We start from the raw sequence: 27506 nt of genomic DNA on the forward strand, positions 1-27506 counted from the left end.
ACTCTGATATTCTCGGGAGATGAACTGACCCGAGACATTGAAAAAATTCTCTGCACATCAGGAATTCAAACCCATTCTCGGCTTGGGGCCAGTGAGAAAATTCGGGAAGAGGCAAAACACTGAAAGGCTCGGAGGGCGATGGCCCCGGTGTAGGAGAGCTCGTTCCTCGTGACATGGATGTGCCTGCAGATGGTGGGATCAGACTGTCCCATGTCTCCATAATGAATGTCCAAGGCTTTATTATGGAAAAGTAAAACTGATAGAAGACAATGGTAATTTTGGGCGGGGCGGGTTGAATTATGAATAGAATAGTAGGTTCCTCAAAGACACTTTGGCGGCAGCGTGGGGACCTGTCTCTGTGGCGCAATTGGTCAGCGCGTTCGGCTGTTAATCGAAAGGTTGGTGGTTCGAGACCACCCAGGGACGGAGTGTCTCTTGTTCCCGCTCCTACCGCTTTCTTGGCTCCGGAGATGCACGTTTTTAATGGTTTCAGGAAAATGTTTCCCAAACGGAAATCTTTTCCACTGAGGCAGCACAAAGGGGTTTCTGAATTTATTGAATTTCTAACGTAAAGGACTGCGGATGCTGAGAATCCGAGACAGAAAGAGAAACTGCTGGAAAAACTCAGCAGGTTTGGCTGTACTTGGATGAGGAAAAAAACGAGTTCTGAAATATTGTCTCTGATTCTCTTTCCACAGATGCTGCCTGACCTGCTGAGTTGCTCCAGCAATTTCTGTTTTTAACTGAACGTCCATTTCATCTTTCGGGATGAAACACCCAGACTCGCCATTTGCAGATATTTAACCCTTTCGAAACCTGTGAAGTGATTGGATTCAAACAAACTCTGCAATGATTTACTCTTTCGCAGCTCCACAGGCAGAGAGACCTGGGAAATGCAGCTGTCAGTGTGGTTCTGTATTGGTGGGCCGATTGGTGAATGCGATGGACATGAAATCCATTGCGGTTCCCCCACGCAGGTGTGAACCCTGCCGACTACAGTTGAGAAACGACATCAAAAGAAAAGGGAGATTGCTCCACGGTTTTTTTTAAAATGCAATCAGTGGACGGGTTGAAGTATTTCAATCACATTGGGACTGGTCGGGAATCTGTAGCCCACTCCCTGTCAGGATGGAACAAGCAGATACCCACAGAGCTGCCATTGAGGCGATGAGCCAAGAGTTTGGAAATGAGACTAGAACAGTGAGGGGCGTGAAGTCGTGATCGAAGTTATGCAGGCACCTGAGGACAAAGGTGTTTTATTTGCCAGTGAAAGATAGTGCTTCACAAAGTTGGGCCTGTGGAAGGGAATCAGTGACGGTGATTATCTTTGGTTGTTCACTTTGTGAATGAACCCATTGCTGCGCATGTCCGTAGTAACGTCAGAACTCTGCAGCATGGTGGCGTTAGATACGCACAGGGCCGGGGCGCAATGGATGATGCATCTGACTCCACCTCCCTGTTTGAAATGCAGCTCAAAGTTTCTTCACACACCCCAATTAATCTTCTCATTGTCCTGAAGCCGGCATACGGTTTGAATTCCTGATCTGCGGGAATGAGAATCCTTTCACTGTCTCGCATCAGGAAATGTCCCTGAGAACATCAGAGTCAAGTCACAGCGCTGTCAGAGGAGGGGAAGCTGAAATAGCCCCACACGCTGCTCACGGGCACATTTCACTTTCCCCAACTCACCGCCCCAACCACTGCGGCTCCTGGGAGTGGAAAGGGAACAAACACCAAAACTCAGTCTCACCTTTGTAAATCTTCAGGAAATAAGAAAACTGTTCATCCCTTCGGATCTTCCATCCTGGGCTGACAGCGTTGATTTTAAATGGCTGTCCAGTCAGTGCCGATTCGTTTTGGCTGAAAAAAATCTTCCTTATCTCATCCCAGCATTTCTTGCCACAGAGACCTGTGTGGCAGAGTTCATGTATATATTTCCTTGTATGGTATTGTGTAAATAACATTCGTTTGCTGGTTGTTTGTATCGGGTATTTCAGGTTCATTAGCCGCTGTTTAAGTGTGTTGGGAGGTTTGTGGGCTACCATGATGCTGAGAGGGTTGAGTTGTCTGGACATCATTTCCCAGATGTCTTTAATGTAAAGTAATGTGCTAGGGTTTCTGTAGACGTTGTGTCTACTTGTGTCAGTTTGTTGATGTGAAATCGGCACACTGGGTTTATTGGGTAGGCAAAAGTGAGGACTGTCGATGCTGGAAACCAGAGTTTAGATCAGAGTGGTGCTGGAAAAGCACAACAGGTCAGACAGCTTCCGAGGAGCAGGAAAATCGACGTTTCGGGAAAAAGCCCTTCATCAGGAATAGAGGCAGGACGCTTCCAGGGTGGCGAGATAAATTGGGGGGTGCTGGGCCAAAGGTAGCAAAGAGTACAATAGGTGAATGGGGGTGGGGATGCAGGTGACAGGTCAGAGAGGAGGGTGGAGCGGATAGGTGGGAAGGGAGATTGACAGGTCCTGAGGACAGCGCTGAGCTGGAAGGTTGGAACTGAGGTAAGGTGGGGGGAGGGGAAATGAGGAAACTGGTGCAGTCCACATTGATGTCCTGGGGTTGAATGTATCCGAGGCAGAAGTTGGGGCGTTCTTCCCCCAGACATCGGGTGGGGAGGGAGGGGCGATGGAGCAGGCCCAGGTCCTGCATGTCCCAGGCAGAGTGGGAGGGGAGGTTGAAATGTTGGGCCACAGGGCGATGGGGTTGATTATTGCGGGTGTCCTGGAGATGTTCCCTCAAACGCTGTGACTTGACTCTGCGAGGAGGCTCCAGTCTCCCCAATGTAGAGGAGACCGCATCGGGAGTAATGGATACAAGAAACAACTTTGGTGGAAGCCTTCTAAATACCGTGACCCGGGTTCGATTTCCGGGCAGGGAAGCAATTTTCAGTAGAGCTGTCAAACTTCGCTGCCGTCTCCCTGGTGGTCTAGTGGTTAGGATTCGGCGCTTTCACCGCTGCGGCCCGGGTTCGATTCCCGGTCAGGGAAGCAATTTGCAGTGTGTTTTTTTGGCTCCCCATTCTCCTTAAATGCGCTGTAGAGTTCCTCATTGGTCTTCGGAGTCACTGGGTGCTGCACTGTGTTGTGGTTCGTTGAAACAGTGTCCTCGTTCAGATTTGTTTGTAGGTGTAGGGATGATTACTTCTGTAGCTAAGTACTTGGTTCGCGTGTGTTGCTTTCCTGCAGAGGCTGTTTTGAATTTACCATTGACTGTTCGCTCTACTGTGACATCTAGAAATGGCACTTTGTTGTTGTTCTCCTCTTTTGTGAATGTTATGCCAGGAAGGAGATTGTTGATGGTGTTGTAGGTTTCCTCTAATTTGTTTCATTTTTTGATGACAGAAGTGTTTCATGGGCGTTTCGTTGATTTGTTTGTAGGGCTTGTTACTGAATATAAAGTGGGTGGTAAGGCACAGTTCCACGAGGTTGACAGTGTTATCTTTGCTGCTGACGTTGGTTCTGTGTTTTTGTCTTTAGTTCTTCGAGTAGTGTCTTCAGTTTTCTTTGGCCACGTTGATGTTAATGGATGTGAACAGGGCTGTTATGTCAAAGGACAACATTATTCCATCCTCTTCTATCTTCGTGTCTTTGGTGTTCAGGAATTCTTGGATGGAGTAAATGGAGTGGCATGAATCTTCTACTCGGTGTTTTAGTCCTCAGTGGAGGCCTTTGACGAGTCTGTATATTGGTGTTCCAAGTAATGAGACTATGGCCTGACGGGGGCTCCTAGTTTGAAAAAGAGGAGAACAGCAATAAACTGCATTCTTAGATGTCACAGTAGAGCGAACAGTCAATGGGGAACTTCAAACTAGCATCTACAGAAAAACAACACACACAAACCAAATAACCACAGAAGCAATCATCCCAACACCCACAAACGAAGCTGCATCAGGACATTATTTCAACGAGCCACTACACACTGCAGCACAGAGAAACTACGAAGACCACAAGAGAAATACGTATATAGTGTATTTAAGGAGAACGGGTCCCCAATAAACCCATTCCGCCGGTTTCTCAGTGATGCTTCCAAGCTCACTGTCAAAACTTCGGTTTGTCCCTCCATTCTTTCCTGTTTGTTTTTTGTGGGTTTTGAAAGCGTTCCCAATCCTCTGACTGAGTATTGGAGTTGGGAAGGTAAAAACAATGACTGCAGATGCTGGAAACCAGATTCTGGATTCGTGGTGCTGAAAGAGCACAGCAGTTCAGGCAGCATCCAAGTAGCTTCGAAATCGACGTTTCGGGCAAAAGCCCTTCGTCAGGAATAAAGGCAGTGAGCCTGAAGCATGGAGAGATAAGCTTATGTCTCCATGCTTCAGGCTCACTGCCTTTATTCCTGACGAAGGGCTTTTGCCCGAAACGTCGATTTCGAAGCTGCTTGGATGCTGCCTGAATTGGAGTTGGGAAGTTATGTTGTGGCTGTACAGGACATTGGTGAGACCACTTTTAGAATATTGTGTGCAATTCTGGTGTCCCTCCAATCAGAAGGATATTGTGAAATTTGAAAGGGGTTTGAAGCACCAATGGGTCCACAGAGGGGAAGAGGCCCTTCTGCTGCCCTGAGTGTGGGAAGGTCTTCAGTGATTCCTCTGCCCTGCTGACGCACCAGTTGGTCCATACCGGGGAAGGCTGTTCTCCGGCCCCAAGTGCGAGATGGCCTTCAGCAGTTCTTCCCACCTGTTGAGACACCAGTGGGTCCACACTGAGAGGCCGTTCTCTGCCCCAACTGCAGGAGGGGCATTGCTCTTTCCTCCGACGTACTGGCCCATTGGTGTGTCGAAATGGTAGAGAGGTCGTTCAGTTGCCCTATGTGCAGGAAGCCCTTCAGCAGTTCCTCTGCCCTGCTGAGGCACCAGTCCATCCACACCGGGGAGAAGCCGTTCTCCTGCCCCGAATGTGGGATGGTCTTTACCTGCTCTTCCACACTGCTGAATCACCAGCTGGACCACACGGGGGTTTGGGGGGGGGGGGGGGGGGGGGGACAGTGGCGGAGGAGGCGAGGCCATTCTGCTGCCCTAAGTGCGGGAAGGCCTTTAGCAATTCCTCTGCCCTACTGAAGCACCAATGTGCCCACACCTGGGAGATGCCCTCCAGCTGGACCGAGTGTGGGAAGAGGTTCATGTTTTCCAACAACTTGTGGAAGCACCAGCGGGGGCACCAGCGCTCCCAGCAATCTGATGCTACCAGTGATGATGCCTTCAGTCACCTCCCAGGACTCAACCTCCTGCCAGTTCTGACAGTGGGTGCAGTGGGAGAGTAGGTGGGCTGTTTTAGTCTTCTGCTGGACTGCAATTGCCTTCCTGACACCCCACAATCACAACTCCATGGTGGCTCAGGGTTAGCACTGCTGCCTCATGGCATCAGGAACCCAGGAATAATTCCACCCTTGGGGCTCTGTGTGCAAGTTATGGAGGGTAGGAAAATGGATCTGAGTGGGTTAGTTTGCGGAAGATCAGTGCAGATGTGTTCGGCTGAAGGACCTGTTTCCACATTGTGGGGGTTCTATGATTCTATAAGCTTTGCCTTCAGTGGACACTGTTGCTCATTGAGCCCGGGACTGCACATTGCCAATGAAATGATCCAGAGAAACCTAAGACCGCAAGACCATCGGAGAAGAAGTTTGGCCTACTCTGCCATTCGTTCGTAACAAAAGTATTGGATGAGATTAGCTACAGTGTGGAAACACGCCATTTGTCCCAACAAGTCCACATCGACCCTCCGAAGAGTAACCCATCCAGACCCATTTCCCTCTGACTAATGTACCTAACTCTATGGGCAATTCAGCATGGCCCATCCACAGGACCTGCACATCTTTGGTTTATGGAAGAAAACAGGACCACCCAGAGAAAACTCACTCAGACATTGGGGGAAAGTGCAAATTCCTCACAGACAGCCACCCTAGGCTGGAATCAAATCTGGGTCCCCGGCACTGGGAGGCTGCAGTGGTAATCACTGAGCCACTACATATTGCAACCCGAAGTTGGCAAGCCGGGGGTTGGGAGAATACAGCAAGCCAGGCAGCACCAGGATGTGGAGTAGTCAGTATTTTGGGTATTAACCCTTCTTCATGACTGAAAGAGTGACTTATCTATGAGAAAAGATTTACATGAACGTTGCTGGGGGTTGGAGGGTTTGAGCTGCAGGGAGCGGCTGAATAGCGTGGGGTTGTTTTCACTGGAGCATCGGAGGCAGAGAGGTGACCTAATACCGGTTATAAAATCATGAGGGGCATGGACAGGGTAATAGACAAGGTCTTTTCCCTGGGCTGGGGGAGTCAAGAACTAGAGGGCATAGGTTTAGGGTGAGAGGCGAAACAAATTAAAGGGCCAACATCTTCATGCAGAGGGTGGTACATATATGAAATAAGCTGCCAGAGTATACGGGTCAGGTGCAGTCAAATGGGACTAGATTAATATAGGATATCAGGTCAGCATGGACAAGTTGGACCGAAGGGTCTGTTTCCATGCTGTACGTGTCTCTGACTACTAGTCCTGATGTAAGTTTAAAATATAGTCCAAGTAACTTTGAATAGTTCAATCTTGTTGAGCTCACCTCCTGAAAAGTTTCAGATGAATCCCTCTGAGAGATACTGTTTAAACATGCTGAGTTGGACAAAGTATCCCATCAAGTTCAACACAAACCCAGAGTTGAAGAAGTCAGAAGTCGGAACATCAAGGGGACCAAAACTGATCACAATATTCCAGGTGCAGCCTCATCAACGTCCTGTATAACTACAACATAACTTGCCAACATCTATACTCAATTCCCTAACTGATGAAGGCCAGTGTGCTGAAACCTTTCTTCACTGCCTTGTGTACCGATGTAATCAGAGATATAGGACCTACTTTAAACTGATCCACGATCCAGCTGCTGGGAGCACAGAAGTAGAGTAGTGCTGCGTGAGTGTGCTGGGTAGATAACCCAGAGGTCGATGGGTAAAAACCATGTGATTCTATGGCTCAATGTCTCTGTAAGCTACTTTCATATACAAAGATTCTCTGTTCTGCATCTTGCCTTTGTATCTGCTTCCCAAAGCTTCTTCAGTGGAGGCGTGGCCGCTGGAGCCCAGAAGTTCAACAATCCCCCGGCGCTGGAGGAAGGTCCAAGCTCCAAGAAGCGAGAGGGGGTGGGGGGTGGGGGGTTAAGGCTGGAAGCTGGATTTGCTCAATGCTTGTATTTTTAACTCATTTAAATGGTACCTACTGTATGGGGCTATGGTTTACATTAAAACCGAAGGATCATATCAGAGTGTTTATATTTAGCAGTGGTGGTTGGTAAAATGCACACTCTGGGGGAGCACTTTCTATGATGCTGCATTTCTCGCCTTCTGCCCTTCCCCCATTTCTTATCTCCCATCTTGATTTTATATTTTTTTGGTCAAATTTAATTTCAGATTAATCAGACTTGCAATTCACTGTGTGATATTAATTTGTTTGTTCGAATATTTCAAGTCAAAATTAATGCTGTAATTTAATTTCTGATGTCAGAGTTTGACATTGAATGTGCAGATGTGAATACCAGTAAGTTGTGAAAATAAATCAAGAACTTGTGGTTTTAACAAAAAGAGCAGTTCACTGATATTCATGGCATCGTCTCATTTGGGAGTGATGATTCAAATCTGACCAACAAACCGTTTCATGCAGTCATCCAATTGAATAAAAAATTTCTTTAATTTAATAAAAGAAAATAATTCTGGCAGGCTAAGACTTATGCAATCTAATTTATAAGATTATGTCCATTGCTCGCAATATGGTCTCAACCACATTGGGGAAACTGGATGCCAACTAACCGAATATTTCAGGTAACAACTCTTGGACTCTAATTCTAACCGACACACCGCCCTGTGGCTGAACACTTTATCCCACCCTCCTCTAGCTTATCTCTCCACGCTTCAGGCTCACTGCCTTATTCCTGATGAAGGGCTTTTGCCCGAAACGTCGATTTCGCTGCTCGTTGGATGCTGCCTGAACTGCTGTGCTCTTCCAGCACGACTATTCCAGTATTTGGTTTTCAACATATGCAGTCATTGTTTTTCCACTTTAACATCCCCTCCCATTCCACCAAGGACATGCAAGTCCTGGGCCTCCTCCACTGCCAACCTCTTGCTCCCCGAGACTTGTAGGAAAAACACCTAAACTTCTGCTTTAGGACCCTCCAACTTCATGGTATCAATGTAGATTTCATCAGTTTCCTTATTTCCTCTCCCCCACCTTGTCTCAAATCCAACCTTCCAATTCTACACCAACCTCTTGACCTGTCATACATGTCCACCTTGCTTCTCACCTATTTACTTCACCCTCATCTCTGATCTATCACCATCAATTCCTACCTCCATCTACCTATTGCACTTCCAGCTGGCTTCCCTACAGCTCCACTTCCTTCCCATTTATCTCTCAGCCCCCTTGGGCCATCCTTTATTCCTGATGAAGAGCTTCTGCTCTAAACCAAGACTGCGATGAAGCAACATCCTCAACAAATAGGAAATAGCTCCCAAGTCAGATTTCATCCCCTCTTCTGTTTCCCAGTTCTTTCAGAAATAAGGAATGTCTTTTTCTTCCACTAGAAAGTGGTCTTCCACTTTGTGCTGTCTGAAGTGTTATGCCACACCATTACTTCAGCCACCTTTCAACCTGTTTTTCCAACAATTGTGGAGGTGACCAAAAGCAAACATTTCACTCCTCCTCAATGTCCCATTTCTCCTCCTATGAGCCATTTTGTCCTGTTGTCTATGTTACAAGCAGCCGAGTGCACTTGGTTTCTGAATTGAAATTTGGCCATTGAAGTGAACAGGATTAATATTTGTCGATGGCTAGCTGTGTTTGCACTAACTGTAATTATCCACCAATACGATGTCTTTTGTTCCACCAAAACTGGAAACAATGATCTGTGTTTATATTGCAGTCGGACGTAGAAAATCATCCCAGCAATCTTCACGTTATTATAGTTTACTGAGGCCAGAACATCATTACGTGGCAGTTTGATGTGACTAAAACCTGGATGGCAATCTCTAGATTATGTTGTAAAAATATCGGTATGTTATTCACACTGCGCTGGCACAAACTGAACGAAGCGGTTGGGTGTTTAAATCCGTGATGAACAGTTTGTGTTCGACTTCTCACATTGCGGGGAGCTGAGCATTTCCCCAAACAATGGGCACACCACCTCACCTCCCCGACACAGTGGTCACAAATCAAACTGACAGCAAAGATTCACGTGTGATCAAAAGTTTCCGCAAAGAACTTTCGATACAAGGAGCGAACGTACTCCTTTCTTCATTTGAAATGTTAGATGTTGATTGCAGTGAGCCTGACGTGATTTGAACACGCAACCTTCTGATCTGGAGTCAGACGCGCTACCGTTGCGCCACAAGCTCACGAATAGCTATAAGCCTCTATTCATGCTTAAGAGAAGTGATCGCACTACAATGATTTTACGTTCATGTCTGTTCTGTTTCTCCCCCTTCTCCTTCTGTCTCTCGAAACAATTTCCAACTCTCTCTCAATAAAAATCTGAAAGAACTGCGGATGCTGTATATCAGAAACAAAAAACAGGAGTTGCCGGTGACCCTTCCACAGAACAGATGGTGATTGGGAACATGTCGTTTATATGCAGGAGATATTGTGGGAGGAAAGCGGAGATCAGGACAGAGCCCAAAGAGAAGGAAGAACTGTTGGACAGAAAAAGGAGTTGATAACGATCTGCGTGGAGTGGGGTGGCGGGGGGGGAAATAACTGTTAATGGACACTGTTCGTGTTTGAGGAGTGTGGAATGACAGACTATGTGATAACAAGGCTTGGCGTGTGCGGCAGGGACGAGGATACCATGGAGTTCAGGCCCTAGAATTATTGAATTCGATATTGGGACCGGAGGGATGCAATGTCCCCAAGTGTAATATTCGGTGCTCTTCGTTCTGCTGGTGCTGAGCTTGGCTGGAACACAACAGCAAACCTGAGACAGAGATGTTGGACAGGGAACAGGGTGGGGTGTGGAATTGGCAGGCAACTGGAAGCTCAGGGTCTTTTTTGCAGGCAGAACGTAGATGTTCTGTGCAGCAGTCACCCAGTTTACGGTTCGTTTTCCCCAATGTAGATGAGCCCATATTGTGAGCAGCAAATGCAGTAGACTGGGTTGTGGGTAGTGCAGGTAAAGTACCCCTTCACCTGGAAAGTATGTTTGGCCCCTTGGATAGCGAGGAGGGAATAGGTAAATGGGCTGGTGTCACACATTCGGCACTTGCAGGGGAAAGTGCAATTCAACCTGCAAGTTTACTTTGAGAAAATCCTGGACTTGAACTCCCAAGTCTCTTTGCATTTCGGATTTCTGCATTTTCTCCCCATAATCTTCTGTCCCAACAATGACGATCTATGTCAGGGCAGCACCAGTGATTTCCTGACATATGGATTGTATTTGGGGATATCAAGGAACGTCAGGATCTGTGAGTATCTCAGGAGCAATCGTTATTCCTGGGGGAGGCAGAGAGGAATGTGGTGTGGTCCTGTAAAATCCAGAACTTTGATAACTTCATGAGTTAGCAATAACTCCTTCTGGACCAAGAAACGAAAGGGCCAATGAGAAACTGCTACAAGGGAGTTAACAAATAACATACATTAACTATCGCTGGGAAGGAGGAGGCAAAACAATGAGCAGTTCCTTTGGACAGATGAGATAATGGTGTTTAATAACTGTGTGACAGAAGGACAATTAATTCTGCCTGTAGAAGGAACGCCTTGGCATAAAGGGGTTAATTGCAGGACAGGCTGTTTCAAACAGGTGGAAAACCCTCAAGGATAAGAAGGCAAGCTACAGACCTGAGGTCTCCAGACGTGTGGGGAGGTGGTGTCAAAATCTAAAGCCTAGCACACTCACGCAGCATTACTCTGCTTCTGTGCTCCCAGCAGCTGGATCGTGGATCAGTTTAAAGTAGGTCCTATATCTCTGACAACATCGGTACACAAGGCAGTGAAGAGAGGTTTCAGCACACTGGCCTTCATTGGTTAGGTAATTGAGTACAGATGTTGGCAAGTTATGTTGTAGTTATACAGGACGTTGATGAGGTCGCACCTGGAATATTGTGATCAGTTTTGGTCCCCTTGGTGTTCTGACTTCTGACTTGTTCAACTCTGGGTTTGTGTTGAACTTGATGGGATACTTTGTCCAACTCAGCAAGTTTAAACAGTATCTCTCAGAGGGATTCATCTGAAACTTTTCAGGAGGTGAGCTCAACAAGATTGAACTATTCAAAGTTACTTAGACTCTATTTTAAACTTACATCAGGACCAGTAGTCAGAGACACATTCAGCATGGAAACAGACCCTTCGGTCCAACTTGTCCATGCTGACCTGATATCCTAAATTAATCTAGTCCCATTTGACAACACCTGACCCATATACTCTGGCAGCTCATTTCATATATGTACCACCCTCTGCATGAAGAAGTTGTCCCTTTTTATATATTTCGCCTCTTACCCTAAACCTATGCCCTCGAGTTCTGGACTCCCCCAGCCCAGGGAAAAGACCTTGTCTATTACCCTGTCCATGCCCCTCATGATTTTGTCACCTCAATTAGATCACTCCGCTGCCTCCGATGCTCCAGTGAAAACAGCCCCAGCCTATTCAGCCTCTCCCTGTAGCTCAAATCCTCCAACCCCCAGCAACATTCCCGTAAATCACTTCTCACAGAGAAGTCAACGTTTCAGTCCTGAAGAAGGGTTAAGACCCAAAACGTTGACTACTCCACACCCTGGTGCTGCCTGGCTTGCTGGCTCCCAGCCTCCTGCTTGCCTACCTCGGTTGCAATATGTAGTGACTCAGTGGTTACACCTACAGCCTCACAGCGCCAGGGAACCAGGTTTGATTCCAGCCTTGGGTGGTTGTCTGTGAGAAGTTTGCACATTCTCCCAGTGTCTGCGTGGGTTTTCACTGGATGATCCTGTTTTCTTCCATAAACCAAAGATGTGCAGGTCATGTGGATGGGCCATGCTTAATTGCCCATAGAGTTAGGTACATTAGTCAGAGGGAAATGGGTCTGGATGGGTTACTCTTCGGAGGGTCGATGTGGACTTGTTGGGATGAATGGCCTGTTTCCACACTGTAGCTAATCTCATCTGCACTACTTTTGTCTCTAACTAATGGCAGAGTAGACTCGTCCGGCCCATTGGCCTAACATCTGCTCTGATGGTCTTGCGGTCTTAGGTTTCTCTGGATCATTTCATTGGTAATGTGCAGTCCCGGGCTCAATGAGAAGCAGTGTCCACTGAAAGCAAAGCTCATAGGATCGTAGAACTCCTATAACGTGGAAAAACAGGTCCTTCAGCCGAACACATCTGCACTGATCTTCCGAAGACTAACCCACTCAGATCCATTTTTCTACCCTTCATAAATTGCACACAGACCCCCAAGGGTGGAATTATTCCTGACTTCCTGGTGCCATTAGGCAGCAGTGCTAACCCTGAGCTACCATGTTGTTGGGTTTGTGGGGTGTAAGGGGGGCAATTGCATTCTAGCAGAAAACAATAACAGCCCAACTACTCTCCCACTGCACCCACTGTCAGAACTGGCAGCAGATTCAGTCCTGGGGGGTGACCGAAGGCAGCGTCACTGGTGGGATCTGATTGCTGGGAGTGCTGGTGCCCCCGTTGGTGCTTCCGCAAGTTGCAGGAAAGCATGAACCTCTTCCCACACTCGGGCCAGCTGAAGGGTCTGTCGCCAGTGTGGACACACTGGTGCTTCAGCAGGGTGGAGGAATTGCTGAAGGCCTTCCCGCACTCAGGGCAGCAGAATGGCCTCCCACTCCCCCACCCGTGTGGACCAGCTGGTGCTTCAGCAGTGTGGAGGAGCGGGTAAAGCACTTCCCACACTCGGACAGGAGAACGTCTTCTCCCCGGTGTGAACGGACTGGTACCTCAGCATGGCTGAGGAATTGCTGAAGGCCTTCCAGCACTTCGGGCAACTGAACGATATCTCCCCCATGTGGACCCACCAATGGTAGATTTACTTAGATATAACTGCGTGACTTTACATATTAAGATATCCCTTTGAATGTGCCCACATCCCTTTGAAATGTAATCTCGTCCATTTAAACGTCTTTATTTGCAGAAATACCCATTAAAATGTCCACGTCCGTTTAAAATGCAGATTTCCCCCTTTAGATATGACGCCGTTCCGTTATATGTCGGGATATCTGTTTAAATTGAGCCGTGAGCTTTCCCAATGTAGACAGGGCTCCTCGAAACGTGGTAGTGTCCCCCCTGCAGCTGCAGAGCGAGACAGGAGAGTTTGTTTTTGTGAATGAGCAGTTGTAGCGCGAGGTGGCTGTTGCTTGGTGACGGTGAGGCTCCCCCGGCCCCGCCCATCCCCCTGAGCTGACGTCACGCGGGGGTGAAGGCGGTTGGGAGGAGAAGTCGCTCGAGCGGGGAAGGGGCGGCCGTTAGGAAAATGGCGCCGTGCGGCCCCGGGGCAGACACCCGTCACTGGGCACCGCCGCCTTCCTGGTGCAGCTGCTGTGTCACGGCCACACCGCCCGGCTGTACAGCAGGCAGGAGCCGGTGACCATTCTGGAGGCGGATGGGGTTAAGGGCCTGTTTGGGAACCCGTCGGCCGCCTGGGTGGTGGAGTTCTACTGGTCGTGGGGCGGCCCCTGTGTCAACTCTGGGGCCACCTGGAAGGTACTGGGCCCGGGAGGTGAAAGGTGAGGCAGGTTGGGGGGGGGGGGACGGAGGGGAAGGAATGTGGGGCCTGTCCTGTCATAGTCACATTTTACACTCACTTTCCATCTGATTTTACTGGGGCTTGTGCTGTTTACCCCCCTCACTGTTTGTTTCATCCTTGTGCTGTTTACCCCCCTCACTGTTTGTTTAATCCTTGTGCTGTTTACTCTTTGCTGTTACTTGTGCAATTCCCTAGGGTAGTGTGTAAATACTAGTGAAGGAGATTATGTACCAGCATGTCTATGTTCCTCAGTCATTGAAGGGGCAGGACCTGTTGAGAATGGTTGGTCAAGTATGTGGTGTACTAAACCTTGTTAATATGGATATAGTTATGATTTGGAGATGCCAGTGTTGGACTGGGGTGTACAAAGTTAAAAATCACACAACACCAGTTTATAGTCCAACAGGTTTAATCACCTGATGAAGGAGTGTCACTCTGAAAGCTGGTGTGCTTCCAATTAAACCTGTTGGACTATAACCTGGTGTTGTGATTTTTAACTGGGTATAGTTTGTTATTTGGTAAAATATACTTTATATTATTTAGAGTCATAGAGATGTACAGCACGGAAACAGGCCCATTCGGTCCAACCTGTCCATGTCAACCAGATATCCTAAATTAATCTCGTCGCATTTGTCAGCACTTGGCTCATATCCCTCTAAACCTTTCCTATTCATATACCCATCCAGATGCCTTTTAAATGCCGTAATTATACCGGCTTCCACTACTTCCTCTGGCAGCTCATTCCATACATGCACCACTCTCTGCATGGAAATGTTGCCCCTTAGGTACCTTTTATATCTTTCTGCTCTTACCCTAAACCTATGCCCTCTAGTTGTGAATCTCACCCCAACACTGCGGAAAAGACATAAAAACATTGAGCAGCCACACAAATGCAAAAGCAATAAAATATCAAGCCATATGGGGAAAATAATTATGGCTCTACCCTTTTTGTTCTCCGATAGACATTTAGACATTTAAGATTTGTCAATCACACCAGGATCGCCACAGAGCATATTGTGTAAACTCCTCAATGTCAACAAGCAGGGCACCAGTGTCACCAAAACATTGGGCATGTTCCTCATTGTCGGCAGAAAAGGGGCAAAACCTACTTTTGATGGACAAATAAGGAGCACTGGAGGACCAGAAGGAGACTTGTCCTCCTGCCATTCAGAGCTCCCCTATTGGTGAATGCGGACGTTGGGCCATGAGGTTCTGAAGCTCCTGCTCCTCCTCTCTCTCATTGAAGATTGAGCTTCACCTCAGACTGCAACTTCCTTCCTCTGTCCAACATCTGTGAGTACGGCACTCTTTTCTCACCCCCTTTTCCATTTACGTTTCATTCTAGGGAACAATTGTTGACTTGGAGCAACTGAAAGGAATAGGAGTGAATCCAACGATGGGACAGACTTGGAAAAGTTAGTCCAGGCCTTTGTCTCAATTGGCAAAATAGATAGGCAGGAGATTGGAAGAATGCAGCAAGCCAGGCAGTATCAGGAGGTGGAGAAGTCGAGGTATCTGGTGCACCCCTTGTTCAGGACTGGGGGTGGGTATAGGGAGAGCTGTGGAACAAGGGTGTACTGGGAGCAGGGTGATGAAGTGGGGATAGGTGGAGACAGGTAGAGGGTACGACCTGGTTGGTGAATGGGAGGAAGGAATCTAGTTGGTGTCAGGGAGGAGTTAGAAAGGAGGGGAGGGCCTGGGAAGGGAGTTTGTGATGGAAAGGGGGGTTATTTGAAACTGAACAACTAAGTGTTGAGTTCTCCGGGCTGTGGACTGCTCGGACGGAAGATAAGGTCTTGTTTCTCCAATTTGTGGTTGGTTTGTTGTGGTAATGGAGGAAGCCAAAGATGGTTATGTCAGAAAGGGAGTGGGAAAGGACTTTAAAATGGGTTGAGACTGGGAAGTCCACTTGGCCTTTTATGGATGTTTACGAGGAAGGCAAGAAAATGGTTATAGGACTAGTATAGGACCGAGTTACAGAGCCATACAGCACAGAAACAGACCCTTCAGTCCAACTAGTCCATACTGACTGTGTTCTCAAACTAAACCAGTCCCACCTGCCAGTGTTTGGCCCATATCCCTCCAAACCTTTCCTATTCATGAACCTATCCAAATGTCTTTTAAACGTTGTTACTGTACCTGCATCCACCACTTCCTCTGGACATTCAGTCCACACGTGAACCACTCTGTCTAAAAAAATTGTGCCCATCGACCTTTTTTTTGAAAATCTCTTTCTCCTCTCTCACCGTCAAAAATTTGCTCCCTAATCTTGAAACCCCCACCCTCGGGGAAGGACACCCACTGTTCTCCTCATCTCTCCCCTTGTGATTTTATAAACCTTGATAAGGTTACCTCTCCACTTCCGATTGTCCAGTGAAATAGTCCCAGCATATCTGCCCAGATGAAGGTAGATCCATATCCAGTCATTATCTGTTCAATGCTAGTCCCAATTCTCAGTGTCCAGGACAGCAACAGACCACACAAGACGAAGGAGCAGAAATTAGGCCATTCAGCCCATCAGGTCTGCTCATTCCATTCATTCGTGGCTGATCAGTTTCTCAATCCCGTTCTTCCGCTTTCAGTAAAGTGAAAATGGAGGGAGAGAGTGTGGGATGGAGATTTTCAGCTTCCAGGGAATAAGAGAGGAAAGAGTTCACTATAAATTTGAATATACGGGCTCGGCTGATGAGCCAAAGAGAGTCAATTGGAGTTTAATTTAGAGAAATCAGAGGTTTACATTTTGGTCAAGCAATCCACGCAGGACTGACACAGTTTAGGGAAGTGTTGCAGAATAGAGAGACCTTGGAGTGCAGGTTCATAGTTCCTTGAAAGTGGAGTCTCAGGTGGACACAATAGTGAAGAAGGCGTTTAGTTTGCTTTCCTTGAATCCTCAGAGCATTGAGTTCAGGAGTTGGGAGGTCATGTTATACACCCTTCACTCTCCAGTGTGTTACCTAACTGCTTCATTGTTTTTAGTGAATATAGTCCACACCTCCCGCTGCTGCCATAACGTGGTTTGTTTGGAAGCACTAACTTTCGGAGTGATTAGATTTATTTTAGATTTTATTACTTAGAGTGTGGAACAGGACCTTCAGCCCAACAAGTCCACACCGACCCTCCCAGCAATCCACCCAGACCCATTCCCCTACATTTACCCTTGCACCTAACACTACGGGCAATTTAGCATGGTCAGTTCACCTAACCTGCACATCTTTGGACAGTGGGAGGAAACTGGAGCACTCGGAGGAAACCCACACAGACACGGGGAGAATGTGCAAAACACACATTGACAGTTGCCCGAGGCGGGAATTGAATCTGGGTCTCTTCACTGTGAGATAGCGGTGCTGCCGAGTGCTGCTCCTTAATCAGGTGGTTGTGGAGAATAAGATCATGATTAGACTAAAGGAGTCCAGTGTCATGGAGATGTGATACATTAAACAATTTAAATTAAATCTTCCAACTTTTTTCGAATTGGGTTCTGTTCTTTGGTACGTTAATCCCAGAACCTGTTTCAAGTAACTTTCTCAAGAACGTAATTTAAATGCAGAGCTTTTCTATCAAAAATGTCAGGCTGACTTGACATTGGGACACAGACAGAATTCACACCTATTGAAGGGTAGGCTGGGACTTTTTTCACTGGAGCACAGGAGGTTGAAAGGTGAAGGTGTCGGGTGCCTCATGAGCAAGTTTGCAGATGACACTCAGATTGATGGACTATCAGATAGTGAAGGGGACTGTCAGACGATACAGCAGAATATAGATTGGAGAGTTGGGAAGAGGAGGAGGTTGGGGGGGAGGGGGTACTTGATTGAGGCCTATAAAACCATGAGGGTTGTAAATAGGGGTGGATAGGAAGAATTTTTTTCCCCCAGAGGGGAAGACTTAATTACTAGGGGTCACGAGTTCAAAGTAAGAGGGGAAAGGTTTGAGGGAGATATACATGGAAAATCCTTCACACAGAGGGTGGTGGGCGCCTCAAATGCATCGCCAGCAGAGGCAGTAGGGGTGGGATCGATAGCGCATTTAAGATGTATCTAGACAGAGACATGAATGGGCAGGGAGCAGAGGGATAGAGATCCTTAGAAAATAGGCGGCAGGTTTAGAGGATCTCGATCAGCATAGCCTTGGAGGGCTGAAAGGCCTGTTCCTGTGCTGTAAGGTTCTTTGTTCTCTTTATAGAGGTTAACAAAACTATGAGGGGCAAAGATAAGGTGAATGGCATGTGTCATTTCAAGACTAGAGAGCAAATTAAGGTGAGAGGAGAAAGATTTAAAAACATATGAGGAGCACCTTTTTTTAAGAGTGGTTTGTGTGTGGAATGAATGTCCAGAGGAAATGGTGGATGCAGGTTGAGTAACAACGTTTAAAAGACATTTGGATAAGTACATGAATAGGAAAGGTTCAGAGGAATATGGGCCAAACACAAGCAGGTGGGACTAGTTTAGTTTGTGAATATAGTCAGCATGGGCTAGTTGGGCTGAAGGCTCTGTTTCTGTGCTGTATGACTCTGTAACTGTTCTGTACTGGTCTTAAAATCATTTTACTTGCCTTCCCCCATAAACATCCACTTCTTTGTTGTTCTAAAATCAGATGAACTCAGCCTTGAATAGATTCAATGACCCCCTAACTGCAGGAAGAGTTCTGAACTCAATTCCTCTCACTAATACACCTCTTGCCTTGCTGATTACTTGCTGCATCCGTCTGACAACTGGCGGTGACTGGTGTGGAAGGATGCTGAGGCCACTTTTTACATCCACACATCATTCCTGATACTGGGCTTATGCCTGAAACGTCGATTCTCCTGCTCCTTGGATGCTGTCTGACCTCCTGTGCTTTTCCAGTGCCACACTTTTCAACTCTGATCTCCAGGATCTGCAGTCCTGACTTTCTCCACATCCCAATATATCACCATTTAAACAACACACCTCCTTTCGGCAGTTATTTTTTCATAACCGAGACTATAACTTCACACTGTGGGACTGCGTTTGCCAAATGAGATACAGACCTGGACCAACGTTTCCCGACTCTGTCCCCTCCCTGGGTTCAGTTGCTTTCTTTTCATTTGCTGCAAGTCAACAATTTAACCCCAGAATGAAAAAATTGAAATGGAAAAGAGGTTAAGAAAAGAGAGTGCCGTACTCTCAGATGGTGGATAGAGGAAGGAAGTTGCAGTCTGAGGTCAAGCTTGATCTTCATTCGGAGAGGAGGAGGAGCAGCAGCAGCTTCAGAAGCTCATGGTCCACCTTCTGCATTCAGAAAATAGCGAGGGCTCTGATTGGCAGGAGGATCAGGCTCCTTGTCTGACTTCTCATTGGTCCATTTGAAGAAGGGTTCACGCTGTTTCTGCAGACAGCGAAGAGCATGTGCGGCTTTTGCTGAACCAGCATAGAGTAATAGAGATGTACGGCATGGAAACAGACCCTTCGGTCCAACTCGTCCATGCTGACCAGATATCCCAACCCAATCTAGTCCCACCCCTCAACACCCGGCCCATATCCCTCCAAACCTTTCCTATTCATATACCCATCCAAATGCCTCTTAAATGTTGCAATTGTACCAGCCTTCACCACTTCATCTGGCAGCTCGTTCCATACATGTACCACCTCTGTGTGAAAACCTTGCCCCATAGGTCTATTTTACGTCTTTCCCCTCTCATCCTATACCTATGCCCTCTAGTTCTGGACTCCCAACCCAAGGGAAAAGACTTTGTCTATTTAACTTATCCATGCCCCTCATAATTTTGTAAACCTCTATAATGTCACCTCTCAGCCTCTGACACTCCAGGGAAAACAGCCCAGCCTGTTCAGCCTCTCCCTCTACTGCAAATCCTCTAACCCTGGCAACATCCTTGTAAATTTTTCTGAACCCTTTCAAGTTTCACAACAGGTTTCCAATAGAAAAGAGACCAGAATTGCACGCAATATTCCAACAGTGGCCTAACCAATGACCTGTACCGCCGCCGCATGACCTCCCAACTCCTGTAATCAATACTCTGACCAATAAAAGAAAGCATACCAAATGCCGCTTTCACTATCTTAACTACCTGCGACTCCACTTCCAAGGTGCTATGAACCTGCACTCCAAGGTGTCTTTGTTCAGCAACACTCCCTAGGACCTTATCATTATGTGAATAAGATCCTGCTAAGATTTGCTTTCCCAAAACACAGCACCTCACATTTTTCTGAATTAAACTGCATTTGCCACTTCTCTGCTCATTGGCCCATCTGGTCAAGATCCTGTTGTAATCTGAGGTAACCCCTTTTGCTGTCCACTACACCTCCAATTTTGGTGTCATTTGCAAACCTACTAACTGTACCTCTTATACTCGCATCCAAATTATTTATGTAAATGACAAAAAGTAGAGGACCCAGCTCCGATCCTTCTGGCACTCCACTGGTCACAGTGGAGATCCTCCAGTCTGAAAAACAAACCTCCACCACCACCCTCTGCCTTCTACCTTTGAGCCAGTTCTGTATCCAAATGGCTAGTTCTCTCTGTATTCCGTGAGATCTAACCTTGCTAATTAGTCGCCCATGGGGAACCTTGTTGAACGCCTTACTGAAGTCCGCATAGATTACATCTACTGCTCTGCCTTCCTCAAAAAACTCAATCAAGTTTGTGAGACATGATTTCCCACGCACAAAGCCACATTGACTATCCCTAATCAGTCCTTACCCCGTTTCAAATACATGTACATCCTGTCCCTCAGGATTCCCTCCAACAACGTGCCCACCATCGACATCAGGCTCACTGGTCTATAGTTCCCTGGCTTGTCCTTACCACCCTTCTTAAACAGTGGCACTACGTTAGCCAACCTCCAGTCTTCTGGCACCTCACCTGACATGCGCACTATGCTGTATGGAGATGCTGTTCCTGACGGATTTAAAGTGTCCAATTGCCACGATTTCTCCCTTCGTCACTTGGCATAACCGCGCACGCTCCTCGTTATTTTTGATGTTCATCTTCCCTATAACCCTCATTTTATAAATCCCAAATGAGGTCACCCCTCAACCTCCTGTGCTCCAGTGAAAAGAGTCTCAGCCTCTCCTTATAACTCAAACCCTCCAGTCTTGGTAATATCCTGGTAAATCTTTACTGAACCCTCTGTAATAGTATTCTTCCTATTACAGGGCCACCAGAAGCGTTCTCAATACTCTACAAGTGGCCTCACCAACATCCTGTACAACTTCAACGTGATGTCCTAGCTCCTTTATTCAATGGGGTGTGAACAAATGGTAAGTGTGCTGAATGCCTTCTGAAGCACCCTTCCAACCAGTGCTGCAACTTTCAATGAAGTATGTACCTGAACCCCCCCCCCCCCACCCCCATATCCCTCTGTATAAGCCCTACCCTTCCTTATTTTAGGAAAATGCAATCCCTCACTTTTATCTATACCCCTCTCATACACACACACTCTCTCTCAGACATACACCGCCCCCAACACACTTCCCCTCTCACAGGCTTCCCCTCCATCATACATGCACTCTCTCATACACACACACATATAACGATGGGGTGAATTTGAATTTGCAGATATATTCAATTTAGCAGAAAAAGCGCACAACATGCAGGTAGTCAATCCATGTAATATTTTATAAATTCCAAGTTTGGAAAAAGAACCAGTCCGATTTAAGATTGGGATACTGACACAACTTTCATGCATTGTCTGGGCTGAGATGTCACCAGTTTAAAAATAAAACCTTAAATGATCTCTAGAATATGACTTATTAGTAGCTCTGGGATGTACGCATTAATGAACTAAAACCTGCAACCCATTCTAAAAGATGAAAGACTTAACAGCAATGTACATTTGATAAATATATGAAATCAGTTGCATGACACTGAGACCTTTTACTATAAACTGTGTCTTCTGATCCTGCACCACAGCTTCCCGATGAAGTAGTGATTCCAAATTAACCTGTTGAATTATAACCCAGTGTTGTGATTTTTAAACTTTGTCCAACTTAGTCCAACACCAGCACCTCCACCACCTCGTTTCTAGTGAACACATCCCACACCTCGCCGTCCTCCAATAATCTGCCGATGAAACGATGCAGTGCCTGCACTCCTGAAAAATTTACAATTTCTAACAATATTAGCTAGTAATTCACTGCTTCATCTGATACACGACATTAGAAACTCAATGCAGGAGTCTGCAAGAAATGAGCAGCTTTAAAACAAAAACCGCTTGGAGCGCAAAGCTTTCGATGAGAGCCTGAGCCTGGCAGTATGTTCAGGTAACCTTTATTGTGACCCAAGTTTGTTACAGCTTCAGATCCCCCCCAGCAAAAAGGCAGAGAAAGAGTAGTTGATTTTGTTTTTAAACAGCTCAGGATCAAAGCGCATACACTCCTGCCCCGTCCCACCCGCCACCTCACTTCCTTAACTATTGGTCAGTACAGAGTTGTCCCTTTGTAATTGGAGGAGAAAGTGAGGACTGCAGATGCTGGAGATCAGAGCTGAAAATGTGTTGCTGGAAAAGTGCAGCAGGAATCCTTTGGAATTGGATCCTTCGTACAACCATAACCCATAGGAAATACTGCCTCACTCAGCAATTTGAACCCATTTCATGTCTCCAAGTAAGCTTCTCTCCGTGCATTTGCCTGTTCTGGGGCAGTGTAAAGTCAACCACACTGCTGCGTGTCTGGAGTCACACGTAGGCCAGACTGGGTAAAGGATGCAGTTGGGATGACTGAGTGATTCTTTTTCCCCCAACGGCAGTTTCCTTCACGAAAAAGGATGTTAGTGAATCGGATGGGGGTTTTCTCCCAACACCACACCTCCCTCCATCCCCTGAAAATGGTTTCAACGATAGATTCCGAACTCCAGATTTCTGACCGTATTCCAATTCCGCCATCTGCCACAGCGGGATTCAAACCCGGGAGTCCCCTAAACTGGGTTGACAGTCCAGTTGATTATGGCACTGAGCCGTCGCTCCTTCAATTCCCCTGCAGTGGCACGTGAACTCGCTGGTGCTTCCACAGGTGGGAGGACTGGGTAAAGCCCTTCCCGCACTCGGTGCAGCTGAAGGGCCTCTTCTCCCGTGTGGACCTGCTGGTGGGGCCAGCAGAGGGGATGAAGTGCTGAAGGTCTTCCTGCACCTGAGGTAGGAGAATGGCCTCTCCCTGGTGTGACTGCGCCAATGAGTCTCCAGGGCAGATGGAACACGGAAGCCTTTCCCGCAGTCGACATACTTCCATCTTTTCTCCACGGGGTGGGATTCCTCTGGTTTTTCCATGGCTGAAGCTTCTGCTGCACACGAACACGTATAGAGCCCCTCCACGCCGTGAATTCCTCTGTCCAGGCCGTATAACTGTTTCAGGCTCCACACACAGTGCACTGCAACAGTAGGGTCTTCATTCAGTCCCACTGATGCTGAAAACAGTCAGACTGGAACCAAAAAGCTTTGCTACTTTTCACAGAATCATAGTCCAAAATCCTTGCTGTCCCAATGGATTGAGTGACAGTCAGACGTCAAAGTGAGGACTGCAGACATTGGAGAGTCAGTGTTGAAATGTGCAATGCTGAAAAAACACAGCAGGTCAGGCAGCATCCGAGGAGCAGGAGAGTCGACATTTCAGTCCTCAGCCCTTCATCTGTTAATCTTGAAACTTCTGTCTTCAGATCTTCAAATACTCTGTAAAAAGAGATTACAAAAGTCAACCCTTTCAGACCAGGGTAGAAAAGAAAAGACAAAGTAAAAACAGAAAAGAGATCTACTCCACCTCCTTTATCCTTCCATCCCTCCACAGCCGAGTAATTAAGACACATATCTGAGTTTTCAGAGTCTGCTCCCTCCCTCAATTCACTCCAGTTGCATCAAGTGAACAGACATCGCCCCACCCTTCCCCCTCTCTCTCCCTCCCAGGATGAAGAGTTGCCCAGAGGGAGCAACCTTCACTCCGAAATTCACAGGGCCATTGTGACGCCAACAAGGGGTGGGCAAGAGGGGGAAGGAGCATGAGGCGGGGCAAGGCCAGCAGCAAGCCCTCGCAACATGCCTGCTTTGCCTTGCACAGTTTGCAAAAGTCCGTTCCTCTTCAGAGAATCCCCACAGTATGGAAGCAGGCCACTCGGCCCAAAAACTCCACACCGACCAAACCAATGTCCAGTAAACCGCAACCTGACCTCCTAACTCCTGTACTCAATACTCTGACCAATAAAGGAAAGCTTTTCCAAATGCTTCCTATTGACCTGTGACTGCATTTTCAAGGAGCTATGAACCTGCACTCCAAGACCTCTTTGTTCAGCAACACTCCCTGCGACCTTACAATTAAGTGTACAAGTCCTGCTAAGATTTGCTTTCCCAAAATGCAGCACCTCACATTTATCTAAATTAAACTCCATTTGCCGCTTCTCAGCCCATTGGCCCATCTGATCAAGATCCCATTGTAATCTGAGGTAACCTCCTTCGCTGTCCACTACATCTCCAATTTTGGTGTCATCAGCAAACTTACTAACTATACCACTTATGCTCACATCCAAATCATTTATATAAATGACAAAAAGTAGTGGGCCCATTATCTATTGTCAAAGTGGAATTTACAAAATATTACATGTATTGACTGCCTGCAGATTGTGCAGTCTTTGAGCAAAGTAGAATGTATTTGCAAACGTCATGCTGCAAATACAAACTCACCCCCGTGGATGATCTATCTCATGTGTGCATGAGATGGAGAAAAAGTCTATTTCTGTGCTCTATGCCTATTTGATAACAGATGCTTTATTTCTGTTGGTGTAAATGTTATTGGAAATCATAGCTGGGTACTAATAGATGTAAGGGTGACAGAATTCCTCAAGTAGGGCAGTGTAAGATTCCTGGGAGACCCCTGTTTCTGGTTTACTTCTTTAAGAGCTGAGAACAGATCGACATCTTAGTCTGTGGGAACAGGGCGATCAACAGAGGACAGAGAAATCAGGGCCTGAAACCCAAGCTGACACCAGACCACCCTGTGATCAGTGCTTTGATTAGCAGTGCCAACCCTCTACCTTTAACTTTACCTTGCTTCCCATTTAACTAATGTCTCTCTGTTCAGGATCTAATCCTTGTCATCCTGAAGCCATGCCTCTGTCAGGAGTCTCAGATCATAATTATTCTCTTCAATTTGTGCAGTCAATTTTGTTACAATGCAGCACACATTCAGACACACAATTTTTAGTTTAAATTTTTGTGATCTTTAGAATCTAGTTTTGATTGCTGGTATATTTACTCTCCTTGTCCCTTTCTATGTTCTCTGATGTTCATTTTCCACATCACTACATTACTCACCGGCCTTGATTTGGATTGGCCGTGCTAAATTGCCCACAGTGTCCAGGGATGTGTGGGTTAGGTGGGTAAAATTCCGTAGATTGACTACTCTCTGGGAAAAACAGTTCTTCCTCATCACTATCCTAAACTTACTCCCCCTCACCTTGAGGCCTTGTCTCATTCACTAGCAGAAATGATTGGATAGGGTATGGCTTCATCCCCACAGTGCAATGAATTTCCACTGTGCACCAAAATCTCAGATGTACTCCCTTACTCAGTTGCTGTCTCATAAAAGAAAGACTTCATTATAACCTCTTTTGCTCCCAGTATTTTGATTTGAGTATTACAGCACAGAAAAAGACCCTTCAGCCCAGCTCGTCAGTGTCGACCAGATATCCTAAACTAATCTTGTCTCAATTGTCTACACATGGCCCATATCCCTCCATACTTTTCCTATTCATTTACACATCAAGATGGGTTTTAAACGTTGCACTTGTTCCAGCCTCCACCACTTCTTCTGACAGTTCTATAAATGTACCACTCTGTGTGAAAAGGTTGCCCCTCATGTCCCTTTCCCCACTCACCTAAAAGCTATGCATTTTAGTTCTGGACTCTCCTATCCTGGTGAAAAAACCTTGGGTATTGACTCACTGACCCTTATAAAGGTTAACCCTCAGCATCCGATGTACAGAAAGTGAGACCTGCAGATGCTGGAATCAGAGTCTAAGAGTGTGGTGCTAGAAAAGCACGGCAGGACAGGCAGCATCTGAGGAGCGGGAGAGTTGACATTTCAGGCATGAGCCCTTCATCAGGAATGATGTGTGGATGGACAAAGGGGCCTCAGCGTCCTTCTACACCAGTCACTGCCAGTTGTCAGACAGGTGCGGCAAGCAATCAGTAAGGCAAGTGATATATTAGAAGTGGGGATGTCCTCCTGCAGTTAGGGGGGTCATTGAATATATTCAAGGCTGAGTTCATCTGATTTTTGAACATCAAAGTGTAGATTTTTATGTTGTGTACATGAGGTGGCTTTGTTTGAGTGGTTTACGTGTTGGATGCAAGTATAGTAACAACGTTTAAAGTGGAAGGCAAGAAAATGATTTTCAGACCACAACAGAACAGTTACAGTCAGATAGCACACAAACTGACCCTTCAGTCGAAGTATTCCGTGCTATGTTCTCAACCTAAACTAGTGCCACTTGCTGGTGTTTGCCCCATATCCCTCCGCACCTTCCCTATTCATGTACTTATCCAAATGTCTTTTAAAGGTTGCATCGAAACGTGCATCGACGACTTCCTCGGGACATTCATTCCATACATGAACCACTTTCTGTTTATGAAAACCTTTTCCTGATTCTGTCTACTCCGTGGATTAATTTCCTTTTCTGTTCGGTTGCTGCAAGTCAAAAATTGAAGCCCAGCATGAAAAAAATGAAAAAGGAGTTGATAAAGAGAGTGGCGTACCGGCGGAGTAAGGAGGTTGCAGCCTGGAGCAAACTCGATCTTCATTCAGGGAGAGCAGCAGCAGCTTCCGAAGCTAGTGTTCCAACTTCTGCATTCAGACCACAGGAAGGCTCTGATTGGCAGGAGGACAGTCCGCTTCCGGTCCTCCAGGGCTTCTGAGTGGCCCACCAAAAGGAAGTCGTGAAGCGTGTGTTGCGTGCAGCGAGGAGCATGAGCATTATTATCTCTGGCGACGCTGCTGTCACTGATGGTATTTGGACATTTTAGAATTTAAGTAAAAAAGGGCAGATTCACTATTTCCCCCCCTGTGATATTTACCTTTCCTGCACCACCCATGATTTTATAAATCGAAATAAAGTAACCTGTCAACCTGTGGTCGTTAATAGGGCGACCAAAAGTGTACTCAGCACTCTAAAAGCGGTCTCACCAATATCCTGTACAACCACAACATGATGTCCCAACTCCTACACTGAACGGTGCGAACAATGAAGGCAAGTGTGCTGAACGTCACTTTCACCACCCTGTCTCCCAATTATGCAATTTTCAAAGAACTATGTACCCGGTTTGGCGTTGCCGGTGTTGGACTGGGGTGTGCAAAGTTAAAATTCACACAACACCAGGTGATACTCCAACAGGCTCATTTGCAAGCATTAGCTTTCGGAGCGCTGCTCCTTCATCGGGTGGTTCTATCTGATGATCCTGTTCCACAAACATACCAAGCAGCGCTCCGAAAGCTCGTGCTTCCAAATAAACCAGTTGGACTATAACCTGGTGTTCTGAGATTTTTAACTTTATCCACCCCAGTCCAACACCGGCAGCTCCACATCGTTTCCAGTGGACACAGCCCACACCTCCCAGTGCTACCAGGAAACTGTATAATGACAATGGGATGATGCAGTACCTGCACTCCTGAAAAATTTACAATTTCTAACAATACTGGCTACTCAGTGACTGCTGGAACCAATACACAACATTGGAAACATCGTCCAGGAAGCTGTCAGAAATGAGCGCAGCAGGTCAGGCAGCATCCAAGGAGCAGGAAAATCAACCTTGCCCGAAATGTCGATTTTCCTGCTCCTCGGACGCTGC

At 46.7% G+C, this 27506-nt stretch overlaps 1 long non-coding RNA gene and 3 other non-coding genes across 4 annotated transcripts; 3 read left to right on the forward strand and 1 right to left on the reverse strand.

Annotated features, from left to right (window-relative positions):
• The first annotated feature begins 352 nt into the window (after positions 1 to 352).
• Positions 353 to 426, forward strand: trnan-guu (transfer RNA asparagine (anticodon GUU)). Its single transcript has one exon. It is a non-coding gene; the product is annotated as a tRNA-Asn (tRNA).
• Positions 427 to 2918: 2492 nt separating this feature from the next.
• Positions 2919 to 2990, forward strand: trnae-uuc (transfer RNA glutamic acid (anticodon UUC)). Its single transcript has one exon. It is a non-coding gene; the product is annotated as a tRNA-Glu (tRNA).
• Positions 2991 to 9300: 6310 nt separating this feature from the next.
• trnaw-cca (transfer RNA tryptophan (anticodon CCA)) lies at positions 9301 to 9372 on the reverse strand. Its single transcript has one exon. It is a non-coding gene; the product is annotated as a tRNA-Trp (tRNA).
• A 3984-nt stretch (positions 9373 to 13356) lies between these two features.
• On the forward strand, positions 13357 to 26819 carry LOC140460554 (uncharacterized). The gene is made up of 3 exons (XR_011954188.1): positions 13357 to 13685; positions 20836 to 20940; positions 26222 to 26819. It is a non-coding gene; the product is annotated as an uncharacterized lncRNA (long non-coding RNA).
• Positions 26820 to 27506: the final 687 nt, after the last annotated feature.

Source organism: Chiloscyllium punctatum, chromosome 36 (assembly GCF_047496795.1).
Source record: "Chiloscyllium punctatum isolate Juve2018m chromosome 36, sChiPun1.3, whole genome shotgun sequence".
Taxonomy (NCBI): domain Eukaryota; kingdom Metazoa; phylum Chordata; class Chondrichthyes; order Orectolobiformes; family Hemiscylliidae; genus Chiloscyllium; species Chiloscyllium punctatum.